The sequence below is a fragment of the Temnothorax curvispinosus genome, unplaced genomic scaffold (genome assembly GCF_003070985.1).
Source record: "Temnothorax curvispinosus isolate PA1 unplaced genomic scaffold, ASM307098v1 QBEX01011368.1, whole genome shotgun sequence".
Classification (NCBI taxonomy): domain Eukaryota; kingdom Metazoa; phylum Arthropoda; class Insecta; order Hymenoptera; family Formicidae; genus Temnothorax; species Temnothorax curvispinosus.
This window is the reverse complement of record NW_020221148.1, coordinates 390-10,125: the sequence shown is the minus strand read 5'-3', so window position 1 is coordinate 10,125 and position 9,736 is coordinate 390. Positions and strand designations below refer to the sequence as shown.

Sequence of the window (9,736 nt, the reverse complement as noted above, 5' to 3'; positions counted from 1 at the left end):
ATACTGTGAATGATTGTTTTCACACTTTAGCATAAATTTTCTAATATCGTGTAAAAAAAAAATAAATCTGCTTAAAGTACTATGAAATTATTTTCTAACATATTTTATATTAACATTGTATAAAACCATTTCTGTAATTCCATACGGGTTTCTTTTTTCCATAGTTCTCCAACAAATCTTGACTTCGTGCACCATGAACGGTGGACAGTAATTGGAAATCGACGTTAGTCCAGACGATCGCAGTACATCCTGACTAAGCCTATCGCAGGTATTACGACTGATTGTGAGCACAATAGTGGTAATATCTCCTGATTTAGTGACGGGCGCGGCTAGATAGCCAAGGCGAGTGCGTTCCATTACCGGACTCTGGATCCTCTCCATTCTCCTACTTCTCTCTCTATCTCTCCTTCTCCTTCTCCTTTTCCTTCTCCCTATAATTCTCTTGATCTGTCAGCATTGTAAACTGCGTCGTGTACGTAAAGGGAGAAATATATGATACCTCGTAATAAAATGCAGACGCAACGTGAACATCTCACAAATAGCATCGTCTACAAACAAATTGAAGGAGAATCTACCGTCTGTCCTTATCCGTGGTGACCACGTACGTCCTTGTCTGTTAAGTCGATCGAACCAACGCGGCTCGATGCGGCCTATCGGTTGAATCCTGAAACGATCGCGTGGTATAACTCCTGATTCATTCGTATTTATATGTGAGAAAAGTACGAGTCGAAGCCGATTTAACGATTGAGCTTATACGATCTGGTCGCAGCTGCACCACAACATTAGTAGACCTCTTCTAAGCTAGCAGGACCAAATCGGCAGAATCAAACCGGACCTATCAGAATATTTAGTACCCATTTTGTACTATTTTGTATCACTAATAACAATTTTGTATCCCGTGCCATTTCGGAGAAAATCGTGGCGGTGCTACCTTAGCATTAAGCTAGAAAGACCACAAGAAAAAAAAAAGAAAAAAAGAAAATAAAATACAGAAATTTGAAGAACTGAATTTGTACTAATTTGTACCATACAAATAAACTTAATACATATATTTATCCCTTCTGCTAAAAAAATAACTCACCGGCCGATGCGCAACAGCGGAGTTGTAATTCTGCGTTGATCTGTAACAAAAGAAATATTTTTATATTAAAGCTACGTCCAAGATAATCGACAGTAAATAATTATCAAAGTAAATAATTATTGCCCGTTTTTAAAGCGTCATTTTAACAAATATCTGATTTTAAAATGTAAAAAACAATCGCGGCCGCCGGCGCCGCAATAAGCGGCTGGATATTTCCGTGTTAACTAGTTCGCATAATTCATCCGCGAAAAATTGTGCAAATAATACTGCGACCGTGCGAATAAGAGAGAGACGCGACGTTTGCGACGTAATATCTCGCATACGCCGGAGATCAGACTCGACCCGAAATTGCACCGTAGTTAAAAACCACGAAAGTGGCGGAGTCCACCACAGAACTGACAGGACGGCAATATATAATATATAAGAAAATTAACAACTACTCACCCCACGGTCGCTCCGCCGTCGCCCGATGCCTCCCAGGCCCCGTTCTCCTCTCCTCGATCGTCCTCCGTTACTCCGTTGGTCCTTGGTCCATTGTCGCACTCACTCACAACGCGACGACGTTCACGAGCGAAAATCGACGATATCGTCGATATCGTCTCCTCTTATGATCGCGCGACACTAAAGGCACGGCACTCCCGGCATCAATCTCGCGACGCGGCAACGGAAAAATTACGACGAAGAAGCTGCGAACGAAGCTGTATGATCCGCTCGACACCCGTCGGCCCACGTCGGTCCGTGCCGCGATGTCCATTGTCCCGCAGATAGACGATAACATGGAGACGACGTTCACGAGCGAAAATCGACGACATCGTCTCTTATGATCGCGCGACACTAAAAAGGCACGGCACTCCCCGGTATTAATCTCACGACACGGACGCGGCGCGTACTTCATTACACTTATTATAGGCTGCGTTCGCTTTGATTGCTTTCGGAACTTAACCGATGGTCCAATGAGAAAAATTCGTTATCGAAAAAGAAATTCTCTCATTGGGCCATCCGACATAGGCGACATACGACTGATTGTATTAGAACCGGCCTTAAATGAACATTCGATGTATCAAATTTTTCTGTAATCTGAATAATCGGACCTGGCGATTCGTACTTATATTACTCTGCGATGTGCGATCCGCGAGCAACGACATCAGAAATCAGAACGGGCCGCGGGCGCCTTGGTAACATGAGCAGTGGGGATAGAGAGGGGTAGGCTTTATGCGATACGCCATACCCGGCATACCGAACTAACCGACCGCGCACCGTGTGTAGTGTGTAGTGTGTATTCACCTTTCCCCCACTCTATCCCCACTACTCATGTTTACCGCGACGCCCGTGACCTGTTCTGACGTCAGACGTGTCGTTACTCCCACTCCCGCTCCAGCTCCCTTATCGCATATATCGCGGAGTAAATACACGAGTCGCCGGGTGTCGCCTGTCGCCGGGTCCGATTGTTTAGCTTGCGAAAAACTGTGATACATATATCGAAAGTTCATTTAATTCATGTGCTTCGAGGAATTTATACGGATACCGAGGTATATCGCATTCGATTACATTTTTTCGGATAATCCGTAGTTAATCAAAGTCGCGTAATCGCGTAATCGCGTTCTCGAGACAGTTGCTTCGGGCGAGTGAAGTTGGCCGTGCGCGATTTACGAAATTCTCTCCGCAACGTTCGCTTCACTTGTCGTGTCTACCTGCGCGCGGGAATCGCGGGATGTCACGGTTCACGGTGCGGCGTCATGGCGTCATGGGCGTCAAGCGGATCGTATAGTTTCGTTCGTAGTTTCTTCGACCGCGCGACGTAATTCTTCTGTCGCCGTGTAACTAAGTTTCTTAGTACCGCGTCGCGAGATTAATACCGGGAGTGCCGTGTACCTTTAGTGTCGCGCGATCATAAGAGGAGACGATATCGACGATATCGTCGATTTTCGCTCGTGAACGTCGTCGCGTTGTGAGTGAGTGCGACAATGGACCAAGGACCAACGGAGTAACGGAGGACGATCGAGGAGAGGAGAACGGGGCCTGGGAGGCATCGGGCGACGGCGGAGCGACCGTGGGGTGAGTAGTTGTTAATTTTCTTATATATTATATATTGCCGTCCTGTCAGTTCTGTGGTGGACTCCGCCACTTTCGTGGTTTTTAACTACGGTGCAATTTCGGGTCGAGTCTGATCTCCGGCGTATGCGAGATATTACGTCGCAAACGTCGCGTCTCTCTCTTATTCGCACGGTCGCAGTATTATTTGCACAATTTTTCGCGGATGAATTATGCGAACTAGTTAACACGGAAATATCCAGCCGCTTATTGCGGCGCCGGCGGCCGCGATTGTTTTTTACATTTTAAAATCAGATATTTGTTAAAATGACGCTTTAAAAACGGGCAATAATTATTTACTTTGATAATTATTTACTGTCGATTATCTTGGACGTAGCTTTAATATAAAAATATTTCTTTTGTTACAGATCAACGCAGAATTACAACTCCGCTGTTGCGCATCGGCCGGTGAGTTATTTTTTTAGCAGAAGGGATAAATATATGTATTAAGTTTATTTGTATGGTACAAATTAGTACAAATTCAGTTCTTCAAATTTCTGTATTTTATTTTCTTTTTTTCTTTTTTTTTCTTGTGGTCTTTCTAGCTTAATGCTAAGGTAGCACCGCCACGATTTTCTCCGAAATGGCACGGGATACAAAATTGTTATTAGTGATACAAAATAGTACAAAATGGGTACTAAATATTCTGATAGGTCCGGTTTGATTCTGCCGATTTGGTCCTGCTAGCTTAGAAGAGGTCATTAGTAGACTGTAAATCGAAATTGCGATATGAAGAAAGAAATAAGCTTATATATCAGTAATTACGAGTTGTTATATGAATCGCTGATAGCAGATAATACTAAGTTCACTTGTTTAGGAAATCGTGCAAGAGAACACTTTTTAAGTTGTAAAAAAAAAACGAATAAAGAAAACGGGCTAGCTAAGAACCAAGCGCGGTAAATGACGCGCGAAAGTTTTATTTTTATTTTACATATTTTTCAACCTTATAAAATAAAAATAAAAATAAAACTTTCACGCATTATTTACCGCGCTTAGTTAGCCCGTTTTTTATATTCGTGGATTACCATTGGAACCTATACTTCGAATTGTAAAAAAAGATTTCTGTTATCGAATCTTCTTGCAATAATCATGTTTGCTGAACACCTTTTCTCGAGCTCCATATTCCAATTTTATTATCTCAAAATAAAGAAGAAGATATTATCGCGTATTTATTTATTTAATCTTTTAATTCGGAGACAAATTTATATCTGCTGAATGTATAGGGAAATATAAAAAAGGTGATATCAAAGAAATGAATGACGAGCGTAGGACATTGTGATGTACACTATACGCGAAAGCAGCTTTACGCACTTTATCAGTCGCTCATCGCAATCTCGTCCAATATCAACGGATTTATCGCGATCTAATCTTCGTATCTTGCACTTCTTTAATTGTACCTGCAGTTGTTTTATGGGTGACGCGTGGATGTTCGACAAGTTTTTGGTAGCTCACAGTATCACATGTGCACGAATATAAATGCGTGTAAAATCTCGTATGAGCGAAGTAGTAGCCAAACACGACATAAATAACTTTCGATAAGCTCGACTGGATAGGCTTCCGCTACCAGGCTCTTCTATGTTCTTAATAAGCTTCAGTACTTGCAATACATCGCTACAATCGAGAACTTCTGTGCTTTTATTTATTAACATTATTAAAAAAACCAATTTTTTTATTAAAAATTAATAAGATTTAATTAATGTTAACTACACATGTTAATTATTTCTTTTAAATTACATTTTGCTATTTCGTTAACCATTTATCACTTTGATAGATATTACACAACATGTGGTCAAGAGTTTAATTACACTTTTACGGTAGGTAAATAAAGTGATTAGATAGAAAGAACATTCTTAAAGATATATGATTTGCGCCTATTAAATTTTTCAAGTGCCGGGCGCAAGGGGGCAAGCACGGTTAATTATCGATAATAAATCATTACATGGAATCATCAATTTTATATCGAAAGAAAATTACATAGATGGATCGAATAGATTTTTGAAATATCATAATATCTACGTATTATCTGCATTTATGTAACTATCAAATAATCTTTGTTAATTTAATTTACTGTTAAAAAAGTTTTTATAAAATTAAATTAAATAATATTGAATAATATAAAAATATACTAGCTTCGGTAGTATTGATTATGATAATTTTAATTCGATTGTCATGTCAAACTTCAGGATAATGGCAACGCCTTCAATGTCGTGCTTGTAGTAACAATGCGTTGTCCTGTCTGTATGTGACGAAATAATTTGCACGTACGCCGACTCTGTTCGCCTCTACACAAGCAATAGCCAATAGCCTATTTGTAAATGTCAAATTGCAAATTGTTTGCATGCGTATTATGCCCGTTTTATCTCCGCATCGGAAATAAGTACTTAAACAGGTAAGTCTTACTCGCATCTAATTATCTGACACGAGCTCGCGAATATCAAATTCGAACTTTAGCCCGATAAAATACCCGAGACTTACTTGCTGTCTCATACAGCTTAAGAGTTGCAGCATGTTGCAATTAGGCGCGTCTGCAGAGGCCCAAGACATTTCAACGTCATTTCCTTATTCCTTGTCTTACGTCGCGTCGCCAAAAAACCGCAAGCGTGACGTAAATCGTGATTTTTAAACTTATAATTGTATGCGAAACAAACTTAGTTTTCTCTTTCTCTCTCATTATAAATGTCAGGTAATAGCGCGTGTCCGGCTCTCCCCTTCCATTTATTGCGAATGTATCTTACCTTTTTTTTGTAGCATTAATCGCAATTCCACATATATTTGTACATACGTACATAATTTATACGCGTGGGCGCAGACATGAGAGATTGGATGCAAATTCAAGACATAAATCTGCCGAAAGGTCGATCAATTTTCTGTGTCAACCTACACGTTCGTTATGAAATATGTATGCCGTAATAATACTCGCGGGACAAAAATTTTCAACGTTTTACTTCCGCTATCTCATAGATTATTACATTAGCCTCGCGAAACCATTGTTTTTCCCGATTATTCTTCAAGTGCGATACACACAACAACGTTCGTAGTTAGTACGTGACGTCGATAGTTTATGTTCGTATAACGAACGATTTATGGCGAGGTATTGATGCCGCCTGGTAATGTTGAAACACGTGATGGGAACGCAGCTAATTTGTGTCACCGGTTAGAGGGAGAAAAGTCAAATCACCGTTAATTGCTTGCGGGGTTGTGCGTCTAAGACTTGGCTAATGGGCACATATTAATGCTTTGTTAATGTTCAAAATATCTTTCTTTAGTGGCGCTTTATTCATATATCAAATAGGTATTGTGAGTACAAAATTTATTTCTACGTTTATCAGATCCCACATTCGCTAGTCACTTATTAGTCCGCCTAATGAAGAAAGACCTTGATCGCGTTTTTTTTCTATTATTTATATAACGAAAAATTCCCGTTTTCTAAAGATTAAAAACAATCAATACAATCTAACTAATTATAATTTTAAACTATAACTCCATATAAAGATTAATATTCATGTTTTGATATTTCGTATTATAAATTATCTTATCCTTTCTAATATTGTTGGAATAAGTATAAAAATTTCTTTTTCTATAGAACATTTTTATAAAACAATTTTTTAAAACATTTTTAGATCTTTCGTATTAATTATTATGGTTTTAAATATTTGAAATATTCAATCATTTTATAAACAAAAAATACTGTTTTTATAATTTTACAAAAAACATGCAATAATAGGATTGGGGTATAACGCAATGCTGCAAAAATGCCACGCATAATTGATTCAAATCCCTGGATGAATAATTATTTATATTTATCATAACGTATCTCTCTCGATAACGTGATCAACATCCGCGGTTTACGGAAAATGTTTGCAACGTTTCGAAGTTGAAAGGCAAATAAATCATTAATGAGTCCGTTTTTCGTCGAACACGTTGGTGTGAATGTCCGGTATTCATGTGCGTTTCGTAGTCGAACTTGCCTCGCATGCAATATTGCCCGTGTAAACGCAATCACGAAATTTGCTTCAATAACAGCTTTCGACAGAGCGAACGCATATTGGTGCAACGGATGGCTCGTTAATGGCAAAACGTTATTTTATCAGTGACGTTGTTTGTTTAACGTGTACGGATATCGTGATCGTATTATTCCGTTTCACAGAAAACCAATCGCATGTATCTTTGCGATATTTTATTTGAACGCATATGCGCGCGCGCGCTCGTTTATTTGTACAATCATATTAAAAAGGAATGTCGAGTGAGGGGAAAATACAGATAAATAATATGATCGCCATAATATAAAACGTGGCAGTAACAAGAGTACAATTATATTTTAATGACATAATAATAATTACGCAAAATACAAGAGGGGAATGTGTACGAAAGTTATAAAAAGTGGCAATTATATATAATAATATGTATGACATACGGTGAATTTTCAGGATGTTATTCTTAGTAATTCAACACACAATATTAGCTTGCTAACAAGCTGCTATCATTGCGATAAAATTTTTACGACGGAGCTTAATGAAAAAAAGTACAATGTACACTTCGTCAATGTGTACTTAAATTTTTAACATATCACTCAATATGTCGCCGTCGTTTTATAGCTATTAACCGCACCCGTAATACGTTGATGGACATATTCCTCCCTACAGCTCCGAGGCGATTAATTCGGCACAATACGAAGAATGCAAAAACTCGAAAGCCTGCCATTGTCTGGCGCCGCTCGGTTTTGCACTAATTGACCATATTATGGAAAATAGGAGGGTCAAGTACTCATGCGACCCGTGATGTCATCGCCACGTTGCAGAACTTGTGCGTTCTGACAGATAGCTCGAACATGGAAAAGAACGTCGTTAAAGTCGGTCCTTCAAGAATTTATTACATTTGTTTACATAGAAGCTGCGTATCCTGTAAAAATGACGTATAGCTCGTAAAGTGAGATTTAATGCGTGGCGCAGGCAAGGGTCAACGGTGATGTACCTGGCACGTAACAGACAACACCAGTCACGACAGCAATAAACATTTATTGTGTATGACGGAGAAAAACAGATATAAACACGTTACCTGACGCAAGAAAAACATGTGTATCATTTTTAGCCAAACTCACCATCTTTGCCTTTGGTAACGTCATGTTTAACGCTCTGCTCTAGCAATAAAAATACATTTTATCGCTCGCATTAAAAATGAGTTAATAGAGATTATGTTTCGAAAAAGTATACAACGCGTGAATTATAGAAGATAATTTAAACTGCTGTGTCCAAAATGTTTTATATTTTCTAAAAAGTATAGAGATTATATATCCTCCATATAATGAGCAAAATTATATGATAATTGTAAAGTGCGTGGAGCAACGTTCAGAGAAATATCCATTGTGCGATAATTTTCATCTCATTATAATATCATATATCCTGAATGAATTGTATACCCGATGATAAAACATTGCACTCATTTCTGTATTTCATTTAATGCCAATTTTCACAAAAAGATTGACCGCGAATCGGTAATACTCATTTTGTGACAGAAATCTATTCCGAAGTAACGACAAATCGAGCGTTTACAGGCATAAGAATCATAAATCCATCGCGCCAAAACTAGCGAGAACCGGGCGAGCCACTTAGCCGGCGCGAGCGAGCGATCAGACTATCGATAGGCTCCTATGTGCGAGCGTGCGTCCTTTCCGCAATTTCCCTCAGTGCCGCAATTCCTTCGTGCGGCCGGATCAACGCCGATTACGCGATCGCCGACGATGAGGGACAGGAGACAGGGAGGAGGGGGCGGAGTAATAACGTTCTGTATCCTGATTTCGTGGATTTATGGGCACGATTTCAGATTCGAAATAATTGATAGAAGGAAACCGCAATGAAACGAAACGGAATGGAATATCGGATGGGGCTCGTTCAACCCGCGGAGGTTTCGAGGGAGGGAGAGAGGAAGGGAGGAAGAGGAGGAGGAGGAGGAGGGAAAAGGGTGCTCGATTAGTTCCCGCCTTGCCCAATGCTCCGGCTGCGATTTATTGCTTGAAACCGTCAGCCGGATCGTTTATGAGGCCGACCCGAATACCGAGCGTCGCCGGTTACCGATTTTAAACAAACGATAATTGCCGGTTATGCCCGTGATTACGATACGTCGTCATTTCCACATGCGCCCAGCTTCCGTTTGACGATACGCGACCGCTTTGAATGACTATTAGTACGTACAGTTAATTTCCTGTGGGCCTTGCTGACCCAGAATCGTATTTCATACGGGTGTATGTATGTATGTGTGTGTATGTGTGAATATATGCATCCTATTTTACAATATGAAAATATCGAGCTTTATGATCCAAGAGGAAACAGCTATCCGAGTTAGAATTATTGCATCCTGAATGAGTAAAGTACTTATATACACGCGTTTCTCTTATCTAAATAATTATATTATAATGATGAAACCATTTTACTTTTAATAAATATTAAGTTTATTACGTCAAAACATTATTATTATGTCAGTTATACCAATAATATAATATAAAATAAAATAATATAATATAAAATAATAATATAATCAAAAATATTGTGCCTACACAATTTAGCGAGG

General features: G+C 39.2%; 2 long non-coding RNA genes across 2 annotated transcripts; one reads left to right on the top strand and one right to left on the bottom strand.

Annotated features, from left to right (window-relative positions):
- Positions 1 to 875: 875 nt before the first annotated feature.
- Positions 876 to 1,969, bottom strand: LOC112461427. Its single transcript, XR_003041552.1, has 3 exons — positions 1,526 to 1,969; positions 1,082 to 1,121; positions 876 to 943 (listed from the first exon to the last, which is right to left on the bottom strand). It is a non-coding gene; the product is annotated as an uncharacterized LOC112461427 (long non-coding RNA).
- Positions 1,970 to 2,958: 989 nt separating this feature from the next.
- LOC112461426 lies at positions 2,959 to 3,785 on the top strand. The gene is made up of 3 exons (XR_003041551.1): positions 2,959 to 3,136; positions 3,541 to 3,580; positions 3,718 to 3,785. It is a non-coding gene; the product is annotated as an uncharacterized LOC112461426 (long non-coding RNA).
- Positions 3,786 to 9,736: the final 5,951 nt, after the last annotated feature.